At 37.2% G+C, this 15,339-nt stretch overlaps 1 protein-coding gene across 1 annotated transcript in view; it reads right to left on the minus strand.

Moving 5' to 3' along the window:
• Positions 1-257: 257 nt before the first annotated feature.
• The window catches only part of LOC137106145 (urotensin-2 receptor), a 59,418-nt gene continuing 44,336 nt past the window's right edge, over positions 258-15,339 (minus strand). The window contains exon 4 of the mRNA XM_067489180.1: positions 258-647. The gene's annotated coding sequence lies outside the window, so the exon portion shown is untranslated. The remainder of the gene's footprint in view (positions 648-15,339) is intronic.

The following is a 15,339-nucleotide window of genomic DNA, read 5'->3' on the forward strand; positions in this document are numbered from 1 at the left end:
TGAACCCTAGTTTTTTCAAAGAATGTAAAGGTGAAGATGGAAATTACTTAACAGCAACCATAACTTATAATTTCTAAACTTCGGCTTTACAGTAGATGGGGGTTATTAGTGAGTTTTGAAACTGCTGCTTGACGTATTTTGTGATCTTTGGAAATAGTCAAACCAGATGTTCGGCCCTCTTTCTACAAATACGCTTTTTCCTGAAGACACAGAAGTCACTTTTTTTTCCCCTGCAGCTTGACTGAAGATATTTATGATTTATTTTTTTCTTTTTCTTGAAAAGTCAAACCACTGATGCATCACCCGATAGGATATAACAGCTCCGGAGACACCTTCACATGCAGGTCAACAGGATGTGCATTTTAAGAATGTCAGATATACAAGAAAACATTAAAGCTACTGTTGTCATGTAAAATGCTGATTTCTTCCTCGTGTCATAGAAAGTTCCTGGGGTGACTAATAAATGTGCAGCCACTGTTGCTTATACGATGCTATTCTGTGTCCAAGGATGATCTGCAAATAGAAAAACTGAAGTATCTTCCTTATCCAATTTGCAGTAAAGGTAATGAGGCCTTCAGGTGCTGCTGTAGATCGTATCATCTTCAGAAGGTTCTTCATGTCAATTTTTCCTCTTCCTCATGAAGGATCTATCAGGGAGACATGTGGCTATTAATACTGTGGTTCTAATTCTCTAAACACACACACACACACACACACACAGTCACACTGCCCACTATTTGCACATGTTCTCTGTGGAAACAGTGTGCGTGTAAAAATAGCAGTGAAGCAGTTATCAGTTCCTCTGTGTATTTAGAAAGGTACTTACAGATTTTTTACTTACACACATAGAGATATAACACTCGAAGAAATCATTGCAGCATGATTTAGAGCATAGTCAAGAGGATTTCCTGGCAGGATTAAATTAGCTTTGAATCACATCTACATTGTCTTTGCTTTCACTCCCATTATCCCTCAGGTGTCCTTTTTATACAGTACCACAACATACTTTACACTCATATCTTATGTATAATCAAAGATAAAGCAAGTCTCTCCAGAATGGAGTCGTCCTGAGCTCTACATACAGCCTTTATATCATATTCAGAGATGCCTTTTATGTATTTGTTTTTTGGACATTTTTCACAACATTTTGACTTTGTTTCACATTGATTCTGAACCACAGTTATTCTAACTTTGTGTGAGCTGGAAAACAGGCTGATTTCCTAACATTAGCTCCTCAATGAGACTCGACTGGTACAAAGGAAGAAACTGGATCATCATACTGCGTTTGACACCAACTTGACTTTTATGATGTTGAGATAGTGAGACGGCATCCCAACTTTTTAACCCATAGCTATGAAAACTCCTCACTGGAGGTATTTAAGCTACACCAATACTACAGTTTGGCTAACAACAATACTCTTCTGAAATAATATCCGATTTTTAGTAATAATTTCCGATGTTTTTCAGAAAACACTATTTTATCTCATAGCTACAATTGTTCATGAAAATGTTACAGGGTTTAAAAAAACAGATCTGCTATTAGGAAGTGTATTGGAACACACTGATAACTTGCTACTGTCCAGCACTTTTTCTAAACCCACTTCATTGCCATGAATTGTATTCAGCCCAACTTTGAATGTGATTGTTCCCTTTCAGGTCAAATGACACATCGTGTACTGTAAACCTGTATTATAGCTCAGTCATACAACTTTACTTGTGCCTATTCAGAGGATCACATTCCAATTCAGTTACTATTCATTTGTTTTGCAAGATTTATCTCCACTATATTAATATTAAACACTTTAAAAAATGGCTTGATTTGGCACAAATGCCCCAATATAGGACACACAGCATATAAATGCAATCCATCAGTCTCACATGACTTTTCATTAATCTCACAACAATCCATAATAGGAAAACCTCAGTACTTTCTACATAGTACAATGTAAGAAAAAATGGCAAAGTTTACATTGTAATTAATGTATAATCATGTCTTACTTTGGACTATTTTGACACAATTTTTCTTTTCAAACAAAGAACCGATATGTATCACTGCCCTCCCTTTTCATTGCTGGGACTCAGAGTAACATGAAATCTAGTGCAATGAAGCAAAAGCTGCATATTGATGAAGTCCTCCATTAACTGAAGGAGCTTTTGTTCAATGTCTGCTTGAGAATTTAATCAGTCCAGAAAAAAGAAAAGACCAAAGAATCAGCGCAATAAGGTGATCATCCTAAAAACCATGACAGTCGTTTGAATCATATTATTTGTGTCCTTCATATGAAAAGGTTTATTATCAAGCTCACTATGATTTAAAGTACATACTCATTACACTAATGATCATATTATGCATGTAGCTAAAGAGACATTAGATTGTTAAATTAAGCTTGATATCAAAACAGAGGATGGGGAACCAACTAGCCTCTGTCTAAATATTAAGATGACATTACACACCATTCATGTTCCTCAATGTAAAACCAACAATGGAATGAATAAAATAAGTTGTCGTAAATCAAACCAATGTGCACATTTTGGGGCTTTGAGTCACCACTTAACATATTTCTCTCTCATGCTCACTTGTTTTTTCTCACGTTTTTGAACACGCTCTTGTTGTCTGCTTCTTTCACCTCCCACTCAAATGCTCTGTTCCCCAAACAAATCCAATCTCACTGACATTACCAAGAATTACAGAGTTGCATAAGAATTAGAGACATGTCATTAGATACAAGAATTAGTAAATGTCCCCCGAAGAGGGGATTCTTTCAATGTCAGTAGAATTTATCCTCTTGAGCCCATTAAAACTCTTTTATGACAATTCATCATGTACCTGTCGAGCATATCTCAGCAAGGACTAAAGTGGCACAGGGCTCCGATTTCCTGCAGGACTGTATCCATCCAAACGCTTGATTTTCCTCAGCACAACTATGTTTTATTTTAGGTCTGCATCTGTTTTGCTATTTTGGTGGCACTAAGCAAACGTGCTTGCGCTGGTGTGGGGGACTTAGGCCCTGATCAGACAGGCACAATTTAGCAGCTTGGGAAAGCTTGGTACTGTTTTTATTGAAGTGTTTCATTGGTCAACCAAATGAATTGAGAGTCCTGTACGACTTAAAAGAAGCTTAAGAGAAGGCATTTTTATGTATAGTAGCAAGAAAAAGTAATTGCAATGTTTGTAGTTTTGTGTTACTCTGCATAAATTGGTGATGAAATGTGATCTGATCTTCACCAAAGCTGATAAAAAACCAGAGGTCTTGATCTTTTATGTCTTTATTGAACAAATGAGTGGTGGCATAGGTAACAGCGACACTGGGTTTTTGATATCTAATTGTTACCTGGAGTCAGGTGTTAGCAAACTTGGGAGTCCAATCAATGAAACTATGAATTGAAGCTTAATGCGGAAATGCTTTGAGTTAAAACACCTAAAAACGGGTTGAGGAGGCAGCTACTTCTGTCCAGTACCCAGCTCCTCCACCTTACTGTGGTCGTCACATTTCTGCTTTGCATGCGTCCAACACCAGAACCTCGTCGTCCTCTACTTTTCTGTTTTCCTCTGCGCCTCCTTCTCTTGTTTCTTTTGTATTTTCTTCTCCTGCTTTTCTCCTTTACTCCTGTCTTTTTCCAGCACTGCAGCCACAGTGTCCACCTTGTTATGACGGAAGAACCAAAAGCCTTTTCTCCTCCTGTGCAATTTCATGTACTCCCCATGTTTCTTTTTGTTTTGTGCCAGTTTTCCCATTGTCCACAAGGTTCTTGTTTTCTGCCACCAGATTGTTCGTCTCCCTCACTGGCTCCTTTTACTTCTCTCTGTGTTCCTCCATGATGTCTTAGTTATTTTCGTGAACTACTCACTTTGCCCTTTTCCCTCTCGAGCGAGATCAGAGACTATTGACTCACTCAGTTGGATGCTCTCATTTAGCTTCTATTGTTTAGCATTAAACTCCCTATCCTTGGCCTCCAGAACGACTTTCAGGTTGTGGACATTGTCCTTCTGTCTGTTTGCCTCATAGCAAGCCATTGCCTTTTCGTTCCTTAAATGTTTTATGTCCTGCACCAAGCTGCTGAATTTTTTTGCAGGTCTTCATTATGCTGGCGAGCCTTGTGCAGGCGACATCTGAGACTCCCCACCTCCTCCTCAGGATAAGACGCTGGTCTATAAAAATGTCCATGTCTCTGGGGAGCAGCTTCTGCATGTCTTCTGATGTATGTTGGGGTCGGTCTTCCAGCCATGGCTCTACAAAAATCACGATCCTTCAGAAGTCAAGTGGTCAACTGTGGTTCTGTAGAAAGCAGTTCTTCACACTGAGACACAACTGAATGAGTGTGTGAACTCTGAGCTGAACTAAACGAAATCTGAAGAATGATCATCACCATTGGTTACATTGTACCGGCTTTGATTAGGTCACAGGCCACGCCCACAAGGCCGTACTTTGATTTGATTGTTTTTATTTAAGAAAGACACAAACATGAACCTATTCAATTCAGAGAAACTGGTTCCATCATTAACTATTGTCTCATAACAAGACACATTCAAACATACTCAGTACACATATATAGTACAACCACCAATTCAAGTTAAGTACCAGTTCTCCAGTGATTTCTGTGGGCCTCAGTCAGAGTGAATCTCTGATAAAATCAAAGTATATAAAACCCCATGGACCCTGATGCTATTGATAATATGAATGTACAAGTCTGGTCCAGATGAGTTCATAAGTAAATTAGTTCATAAATAAATTAGTTCATAAATAAGGTTTCTGCAGAAATCAAAATTATTCATGTCTTGATAAGTTTTGTTCAATAACCTAACCCCTAGTTAGTAGCACTAAAAAAAGCAAATACTGGGGCAGGACACATTTCACATTTGTGCTGTAAACTGCAAACAAAAGTGAAAGGTGAAAAAAAAGTTTCACTGTTTTATTGAAGAGAGAATAAAACAATGGCAGCACAGTAGTGGAGTGGTTAGAGCTAAGCTAGTGTCCTCACACTGTCCAAAGACATGGACTTCTGCCACTGCTGTTGGGTTTTAAAGAAAAATCTGAACTAGATAAAGAAAATGCACTGTGAATGCTTTGGCACTAAAAGAGATTTTCCAAGCAAAGTTGAGAAAAGGTGAACTAATTTTGCTGAAATAGCTGAAACAATATGTTGCTTCCTTATATACACCGGTAAGACAAACTTCAAAGCCAATTAGCCTTAAAAACTTCAAAGGCAATTATGTGATGCAATTGATGACATCATCACTTCGTTAATGACATCATCACTTCAAACGCAATTATCTTAAAAGTTCAAAAGATATTTAAAACGCTGTATACAAGCAATAGTGTCCTTTATAAGCTGAAGCTTTTCAAGTTTGAAGTGTTTCTAGCTAAAAGTGTACTGAAGCAGGTATGCGCCAAAAAACGGATGTCAGAAACTGCACTGTGAATGCGTCAGTGCTGAAAAGGTGAAAAGGTTGAAGCTGAGAAGTTAGAGAGCATGTGATGTCGCCCACTGTAGCTGGACCAACGTTCTGCAACACACACTAATTGAGAAGTTAGAAAATTCACCCACAAAGTAACTTAAACTAAAACTGATAATTCAGAAACCATCAAATATAATAAAAAAGTGGATTACAAGGCTGATAGACAAAAGTCTTGTGATTAGTAGTCTCTCTAGGCTGAAGTATGCCCTAATAGTTGAAGCTGAAAAGAGACAAACCTGAAGAGAAGCATAAGAGTTCCTCCATTCATTTAAAAGAGAAAACATTGCTGAAATAACCGTAATATTTAAAAAAAAAAGGTATCAAAGATGTTAAAAAGCTGAATGGAAGAGCAAATGTTCTTAATGAGCTGAACTTTTTAAAGTTTGTTTCCAGCTGAAAGTACGCTGAAGTAGTTAATCACCGAAAAACGTACAGAACACGGAAAATCAGAAGTATAATAGAAGCCTTCACAGTGGATTATGATTAAAATATCATTACAGTGAATGCATTCACAGTACTGTAGATAAATATTGTATCATGCATTAACATTTCGGGATTCACTGCAATGGTGACATATAAATTAATTTGAATAAGAGAGGTTAAATGCTCAGTTAAATACTAGAAACTCTTTAATACTTTTTAGATAAAATGTCCTCACAATCATTTTATTTACATATTTGTTGGTGAATCATTGTTACACAAACGGCATATGTGTGATGTTGATATAATAATAATATTTATGAGCGTTCATTTTTATTTTAATTCGTGCAAACAATACTGAGAGTATCGTACAAGGTCTACTTCATCGTACACAACTCAGCAGTTTTTCCATTTGACCCACATAGATACAAACCATCATAGACAGTCTGAGTGAATGTGCAGGAGAGTCATGGTTTCAGAGATATTGTAGAAGGACAGAATACCTACACTGTGATCCAGGTACACTCATATTCTGCAGGACTGAGGACCTGAGCCAGGTTTTGCTCAGAGCACCCTTTGTAAAAACCTAATGCACAAGACTCGTCGTTATCTCCGAATGTTTCATTTACAGTGTCTTTGTATAAGACCACTACTAAATTTTCCTCCAACGCGCCTTTTGACCTCCCAGTAACAACGTCCAATCAGAATTTCACTACTGAAGACCTGGTCATTATATCTGTGTGGGTGACTAGGACAACATTGTTTAATCTTTAACAAAGTTACTTTTTTGTTCTTTTCAGACGACAACAGTCCTGTGTTTGCCGAGTTCGGATCCAGTGTGATTTCACATGAATATTTTAAGAATCCAGCTCTGGTCTTTGGTTCCAGTTATCAGATCCTATAGCAGAAAATCTGAAGTGAGTTGAGTCAAAGAGCAGGAGATCACTGAGCTGAAAATGAAAAGACGGTGAGCTGGAGCCGCTATCACACACAGAGGATCAAAACCAGTTTCTACAAAATTATTTTTCACTTACACACCTGATGAAATATTTATATTCCTCCACAAGCTTGAACCTACAGAATGTACCACTTGCAGAGTCATTTTTTTACAGGCATATGTTTTAAAAACGCATCTCAAAGAGGTGGTCTTGATGCCCATGACTCACTAATATATATCCTTGTAAATGATGGAGTGAGGATTGTCCTTCTAACCAATCACAGAATTTCAGTGATTTCTGCTTGATTAGTAAGTTTTACTGTATCCTCGTTATCGCAATTAATTCCTGAAGGGCTGTGCAGAGCGTAGGAGAGAGAGAGCTGGGTGGAGCAGAGTGGACTGATTTCAGGTCTTGTACAAAAGTAGTTCTGGCTGAAAAATTTTAATATATTTATCTGATTGTGGAAAAATGTATGATTACTGAGTACACTATTAGTTAATAGATAGCTATAGTTAATGTGTCAAGTTAATGTTTTTTCAGTGCTGAAGGTCTGACATGTTTGACCATGGGGCCTAAATGTAAAAAGTTTAAACTGATCATTACTGATTATCGTATATGTTTTACATTTGTATTTTTGTATCACTGAATAATTATTTTAATAATACTTCTTTTATGTTCATGTACATCGTTGTCATTTTAATCTTGGATCAATGACCAGTTCAAGTTCGATCTTAAGTTGCTTTCTTTATTACGATTGTTTCTCAATAGGAACAATACTCTGTAAGGCCAAAACCATGTTGGCACCACTCTTCAGCAACTTTTTTCCAGTTTGGGTCACTTAGTTCAAATGAAACATACACTTAGCGTTTTACTCTGACAAATTTGTCTCAATAATTTGGGGAATTCTCTCATATATTTTAACATGACACCAACCCAAAACGTCAGGTTCATAAAAACGTAATTCTCACTTCGGAATGGATGCTGCTGTAATTCAGTCAATGTGACCCAACATCAGTGTTGCTCCTCACTAATGGTCTTTGATCCCACTGGTGACACAGTGGGATCAAAACCTGCAGCCAGGGTTAGTATCTGTTGGAAATACTGAAACCAGCAGAGTGGAGGCTTCTATGGAAGCATATTAATGCCTGTGCTTTAAGACGTGAGTGTCATTTTCAGGCGTCCACATATTTTTGGCCATACAGTGTATGTTGCTGTCAGTATTGTTGACACGTCATGTGCAGAAGTTGTCCATATACTTTTGATAATGTAATTTGGTTAACAAGGATTCATCAACAAATATGTAAATAAAATGATTAATTACTCATCATACACTGTGAAATGTATTTATAAAATATTTAAATTACTGATGAATTTCTTTTAATTGCTTTTTGATATTTTGAATCACCAATGTAGACATTTTATCTAAAGGTTACTGAAATGTTTCTAATATTTAATTGAACATACAACATTTCCTCATTCATTTATATATCATCATTGAAGGGAATCCAGAAATAATTCCAGATTGTTTTTTAAAACCCTGCAGCAGCAGTGGCAGACATGTATGTCTTTGGACAGTGGGTGGACACCTAGCAAAGTTCCAACCACTTCACTACCTTGCTGCCGTTGTTTTATTCTCTCTTAAAAAAAAAATGTTTGTTTGCAGTTTACTTCCAAGATTTGCATTTAAACGGTCAATTAGTAAATTAAACTTATCAAGACCTGATCATTTTTGATTTCTGCAGAAACCTGGACCACACTTGTACATTTATGTTATCAACAGCATCAAGTTCAACAGGGTTTAAATACGTTAATTTTATCAGAGGTTCACTCTGACTGAGGCCCAGAGAAATAACTGTTTTAGAGGAGAATTGGTACTTTTTACAGTAAAATAAGTTGAAGTGGTGGTATGTTTGAATATGTCTTTTTATGAGACAATAGTTAATGATGGGACCAGTTTCTCTGAGTTGAATGGGTTCATGTTTGTGTGTTTCTTAAATCAAAACAATCAAATCAAAGTACGGCCTTGTGGGCGTGGCCTGTGACCTAATCAAAGCCGGTACATTGTAACCAATGGTGACGATCATTCTTCAGATTCAGTTTAATTCAGCTCAGAGTTCACACACTCATTCAGTTGTGTCTCAGTGTGAACAACTGCTTTCTACAGAACCACAGTTGACTACTTGACTTCTCTGAAGGATCGGGATTTTTGTAGAGCCATGGCTGGAAGACCGACCCCAACACAAATTAGAAGACATGCAGAAGCTGCTCCCCAGAGACATGGACATTATTATAGACCAGGATCTTATCCTGAGGAGGAGGTGGGGAGTCTCAGACGTCGCCTGCACAAGGCTCGCCAGCATAATGAAGACCTGCAAAACCAAGTCAGCAGCTTGGTGCAGGAGGTAGAAAAATTAAAGAACGATAACGCAGTGGCTTGCTATGAGGCAAACAGTGCGAAGGACAATGTTTGCAGGCTTGAAGTCATTCTGGAGGCCAAGGACATGGAGTTCAATGCTGAGCAACAGAAGCTAAATGAGAGCATTAAACTGAGTGAGTCAAAAGTCTCTGACCTCGCTCAGCGTCTTCAGCTGGAGGAGGAAAAGACCAAAGTAAGTAATTTGCATATCAAAAATAACTACGACATCATGAAGGAACACAGGGAGAAGATAAACGAGCTGGTGAACCTGTTAAGCCAGAAACAAACTAGAAACCTGCAGCTGAGAAAAGAGAAAGAAAGGCTCACCAAGCAGCTCAGAGAGAAGGCTTTGCTGCTACAGAACAAGGAGACTGAAAACAAAAAGAACAAGAAAAACTGGCAGAAAACAAAAAGATGTCTGCAGGAGCAGATGAGTAAACTCTCAGAGAAATACTGGAACTGGGAGAAGAGATGGAAAAACATGGAGGAGGAGGTGAAAAGACTCCAGCAGGAGAAGACCAGGTTGGTTGAGGAAAAGAGGAAAATGGACAACGACAAGAGCGCATTGGTTGAGGAGAAGACAAACCTTGAGAGACAGAATGCTCATCTGAAAGAGGAAAAGGCCGAGCTGGTAAAGGAGAGGAACAAACTGGTAGAGGAAAACAAAAACCTTGCGCAGGACAGGAAAAACCTCCAGGTTAAAATCCCAAAACTGGTAGCGGATAAGAAGAAACATGGGGAGTACATCACAGAACTTGAGGATCTCTGCATGAAAATGCACAGAAGAAGAAAAGGCTTTTGGTTCCACCGTCATAACAAGGTGGACACTGTGGCTGCAGTGCTGGAAAAAGACAGGAGTAAAAGAGAAAAGCAGGAGAAGAAAATACAAAAGGAAAAAGAGAAGGAGGCGCAGAGGACGACAGAAAAGGAGGGGATGACGAGGTTGTGGTGTTGGACGCATGCAAAGCAGAAATGTGACGACCAGGTGGAGGAGGTGGCTATTGGATCGCAGTAGCTGCCTCCTTCCTTCCCTGGGTGGGTACTTCAGGGCAGCACATTAAGCCCAAACTCTGAATTATCCCCAAACCAATCAAATGGATCCAAAATAGATGAAAACAGTTAGCTCAGGTTTCTGCATGTATCTGACTCTGAATAAACAAACAGTTGACATTTGAAACAGTTTCCAGACATTTTTATACTAAGAAGAATTTAACAAAAAGGATCAATTAACATTTTTATTAAATTACACCAATTTGGATGTTCTTAAAATTTGATTAACCAAATATTTAGTTTTTACATATTTTCCAAGCTGGAAACCACACGTCTCCTTCACTGTAACGTTCACTCTCTGTTTATGAAGTGTCATGTTGTTTTAAACTAGACTTTGTGAATCAGATAAGGATCAAAGTTAACACTTTGATGGACACACAGCTCTTCTATGGAATAAAAACACAGATACTTTGATACAACGTTGGCATGGTGACCAGAGATCCCATTATCTGTTAGTTCATTTTTGAAATCATCTCTAAATTTAAAAAGGCCAAATGTAAATTACAATGAAAATTATTTAAAAAAAAATTAAAATTAAAAACATTCATTAATTATCAATTATCACTTAATGCAATTTTTCCTCAGCTATGCGATGGAATCCTCTCCTGATCTGTCAACACACACACACACACACACACACACACACACACGATCACTCAGTCCTCAGTGTACACAGACCTTCACAGTGAGATCTGTCCTGGTGAAAAACTCTGTTAGCAGTTTTAGTGGATGAGCTGAAGAAGACTGGACTCCTGACCTGAAGATGTGACCTGTGATTTCTGCAGTGTTATGAAGAGTTTTAAAAGCCCTCGAGTTCTGTTTAGTCTGTCTGGCTTACAGTGAAATCCAATTGTAATCCTGACATAGATGTTTATGCACTTCTCACTACTTTTGATTAAGTTAGAGGTAATTGCAGGGTGGACAAACCCCTTTACACGTTATTTTTAAATGAAGCTAACTAAAGTAGCAACAAATGAGGCAATGACACTACTTAACCAGTGGAATGGAGCATTTCACAAAAAGGGGCTTAGTCTGTCAGGATGCTTTTAGGCAGGTATTAACAGGGTCATGAAGTTAAGTATAAATGGGGTCAAAGCATCCTGGTGCAATTCATAAAGCCAGTGCAGTTGATTATTGACCTTTTTCTGGTCTTGGAAAATCAGATTACATTTATCGAAAGTGCATTGCTGCAAGTACATTTTACATAATGTTGGCACTGTTCATTAATTTTGGGGTGATGGGCGTCGTTAATCAGATCTTTGAAATCAGAATCAGAAATGTGTATATATATATATATATATATATATATATATATATATAAATATATATATATATATACATATATACATATATAAATATATATACACATTTCATTTCATATATACATATATATATACATATATATAGGAAATTGTGCACGAGAACTTGACACAAACATAAAAAGAGCTAAATATGAAAATAAAATACAAAGTTAAAAATGTAATGAGAGAATCTGATCTCAGAGTGAAGAGTCATAGATTGATGGAAGGAAAATATTACTTACTGTGGCACTAAGTATTGCACATTGGCACTATACTACACAAGTAACCATTACCTGATTTTTTTAAGCCAATGAGTTTTCATGGCTTTACCAAGTAAATCAGACTGCTGTTAAAGTGACTACAATTCAAGACATTCAAAGTTGTACACACGTTAGTTGTTTCATGTTAGTTGGCCCAATTTGAATAAGTATGTTTTTTTTTAAAGAAAGCATCCAAACAGGCAAAATCCAAAATGCTCAATTAAGTAAAAGACCAACATAGACTAACAAAGATTCAAAAAAGTCATTTGAAGTTGGTTAACATCTGTGTTCTTGTTTCAACATTAGGCTAAATATTGATCAGGCATGGTATTTATGACCGGATTCCAAAACTCCTGAACATTGTACAGGTAGTGTTTGCCTTTGGTTAGTCCTCCCAAAGGTGGTTAATCCATCCATTGTTTAGTGATAAGATTATAAAGATCAAGAATGTGTTTAGCTTCGAAATATTGTTTGTTAATTGTGTTTTTGGTGAAGATCAGTTCACCTTTTATGACAAATTTATCCAAAAAAGACAAGCAGTGCCATTACTTTTTCTTGTGACTGTAAATGTTTGAAGATGTTTATCATTCTTTTGTTTAGTAGCTACGCTAAGGATCACGATCCTGCAGTTTTCTACTAACAATTAAAAAAAGAGGTAAAGTGTTGCTTTAAAAAAAACTTGTTTGTGGTTCAACGAAAAAGGCAGCAGCATGACTTGTGTTTTGCAAAGTAAAAAACAGTTTAGTATTTACACTAATTAGTTTAGCAGTTGGTGGTCATTTGAAACAAAATAGCGTTAGCAATAAATCTAGTCAGATCCCTGCTTTTTGCAAATCCAGACACACTGTGGTTTTCGTGCCTTTGCTTGGCACAGACGTTCACACACAGGAACTGACAAAAATCCAAAAAACACCTCTAAAATATGTCAAAGTTAACCTCTTTTCATTCGTTGGACTTTTAGCTGAAAATTAATACTGTACGTGCATCACAATAAATGTGTTAAGGTAAGAAGATATACCCACACATTATGAGCACAATCCTATAACACAGAGGTTTGCAGAAACGTCAGAAACCTTAAAACAATTCTTGATAAAGACTGGCCAGATCAGAACGGAGTACATCATAAAATCTGGCCTGGAAAGAGCAAAATGAGCTGGGCTGGTCTTCATACACATGTCAGCATGAGTCTGTTTTGTGGGTCCATTGCTGACAATTGCTGCCAACTTGCTGGCATAGTTCAGTTATGGACTTTACATATGGCCCAAAATCAGAACAGATCTACCAGAGCCTTGCAGATTTTTTTGTACCTTCCAGTTTCTGACTGACTGAACACACCTGATCCAGGTAACCAGCAGCGGGTTGGGCAAAGATAGTTTGGAAAGAAGCAGGGCAGCAACTCTGTTAGGCCACGGTTGGCTAACCTTATTGTACCTTTTTAGCCCAAACTAACTAAGAGCAAGGGTCAGTTTTGGCCCAAAACTACAGGCAACAGGTAGATTTTATTTTACAGTGATTCCACATATCAGCTTAGAATGTGTGTAGGCTAAAGCTGAATGAAAGGCTTTGAGATGGATGCAGACCAAAGTTCTTACACTGAAGGTGAGATCTTTTGTCTGTAGTTGATTAAACATTTTTCTTAATCACACAGCAGCTAAAATGCTCATTGAATCCTTATGCTTTGATTAGACAGAGGCTGTTTAAATTCATGGTACAGCAGTATGACTTGATTTATATCTCCAAACGCAGTAACAGGATAGTTTTGGGGCTGCGTAACTAAAGTTCTGTTTTGTACTCATATTTTAGATGTTTAACATTAAAAACTGGGCCTAGAAGACTAAACCTGATCCACCAGTACATCAGGATACTGTCAAGACACACAATGATACATACGTATTATTTTATGTTGAGAAATGTTTTTCTGAAATTGTCACAGATGTTTGTCACAGATTGGTGAACCTCTGCCCATCTTTTGTTGCCAATTAACATAATTAGTTGTCAAATGCTCCTCCATTTGTTTTTGATTTGCAGCAATTAGTTTTCCAGCCTTTTCGTGCCCCTCTTCCAACATTTTTGACATGTTTTGCTGCCATCAATTTCAATATGAGCTAATATTTTCCACGAAATACTAAAATCATTGCATTCTGTTTTATTTTTTATGTTTTACAAATCTTCCCAACTTTTTTGCAATGTTGTTGTAAATAATACATTTGCTTAGTGACAATTTATAAAACAGGCAATTTCCTACTAGTTAACGTAAGATACGTATCCATTTTATCTTAATTCTGTTGGTTATATGACACATGTGGGTTTGGCATATTTAGTTAGTTTAGTTATCAGCCTTTACACGTCCACCTAAAAATTTTGTTATTACAAAGCTCAGCCTGATGTCCTGCTTCAGGAGATGAGGCTCCTCTAGCCAGTCTACCTTACAAACATGGAAACCCTTCAGTTCAATTGGGGAAATTGGAGGATGGTGTAAAAGACCAAATGGTGTCACATCACACTGATTTCAAACGGATGTTACAGTGTTAAAACAAAGCACAGAAAGTTGAACACGAACCACTGATTCAAATTCTTCATTGTCTGCAGATGCAACTAGAGCATATTGTTCAAGGTTAGGAATGAGTGTAAGACCGTATGAGTGTTTTGGTCAGGTACATGAAGCTGCTGTCATATAGTAAAAGGTGAAACACTTTCTTTTTCATTTTACATCATGGAACTGATGGATGATGTGTTCTGATAGACGGTGGCTACCTTATCACAACAGGATAACTCCAATCACAGCTTGGACTTTTGCTTTCTGTTATCAGTATCTGCACAGCTACCGGCTGGTCTTTATCCTTAAAAGTAATGTCAAAAAATAATTATCACAATTGGCTTCTTACTATGATTCACTGGGCCATAGACGAACTGTGATGGTAAAGTTAGAACAATTTGGGCTATTACAATATAAAAAGTTGCTTTCTTATGAGTAGTAAAATCTGAATAATACCAGTAAATATATGCACAAAAAAATATAACTTCAAATAAGTTCACTTACTGTTCTGTTAAAGTGGGTTTTTATTTCATGTAGCTGTCGCAGATCTAAATAAATCAGACCAGATCAGAGATCAGTAGTCGAGTAGAGTAAAGCTACTTCAATGAGTAAAATTGAACCGTTAAAGTGATAAATGATAATGTATTATGTAAATTCTTTTTAAAGTTTTATTTTTTCATAGTAATGCTGGTTCTGTTACGATGGCGTTTCTGAAGCAGTTTCTCTGCATCGGACCGAGGGCAGAGCTTAATGCACAGCAGCAGGCTGCTGCCAGCAGAGAGCATAAATCTAGGCTTTTGACTATTTGCACAGTAAAAACGTGGTGAGTAAAAAGCCAACAAAAGTACAAAAAAAGTCCCTTTACGTTAAATTCTGAGTAGATAAAACACATGATTGAATTGCGATTAAATTTCTCAACTTGACTGACCACTAAAATAATCGTTTACTCTTCAAATTGAG

This window comes from Channa argus, chromosome 20 (genome assembly GCF_033026475.1).
Source record: "Channa argus isolate prfri chromosome 20, Channa argus male v1.0, whole genome shotgun sequence".
In the NCBI taxonomy this organism is placed as follows: domain Eukaryota; kingdom Metazoa; phylum Chordata; class Actinopteri; order Anabantiformes; family Channidae; genus Channa; species Channa argus.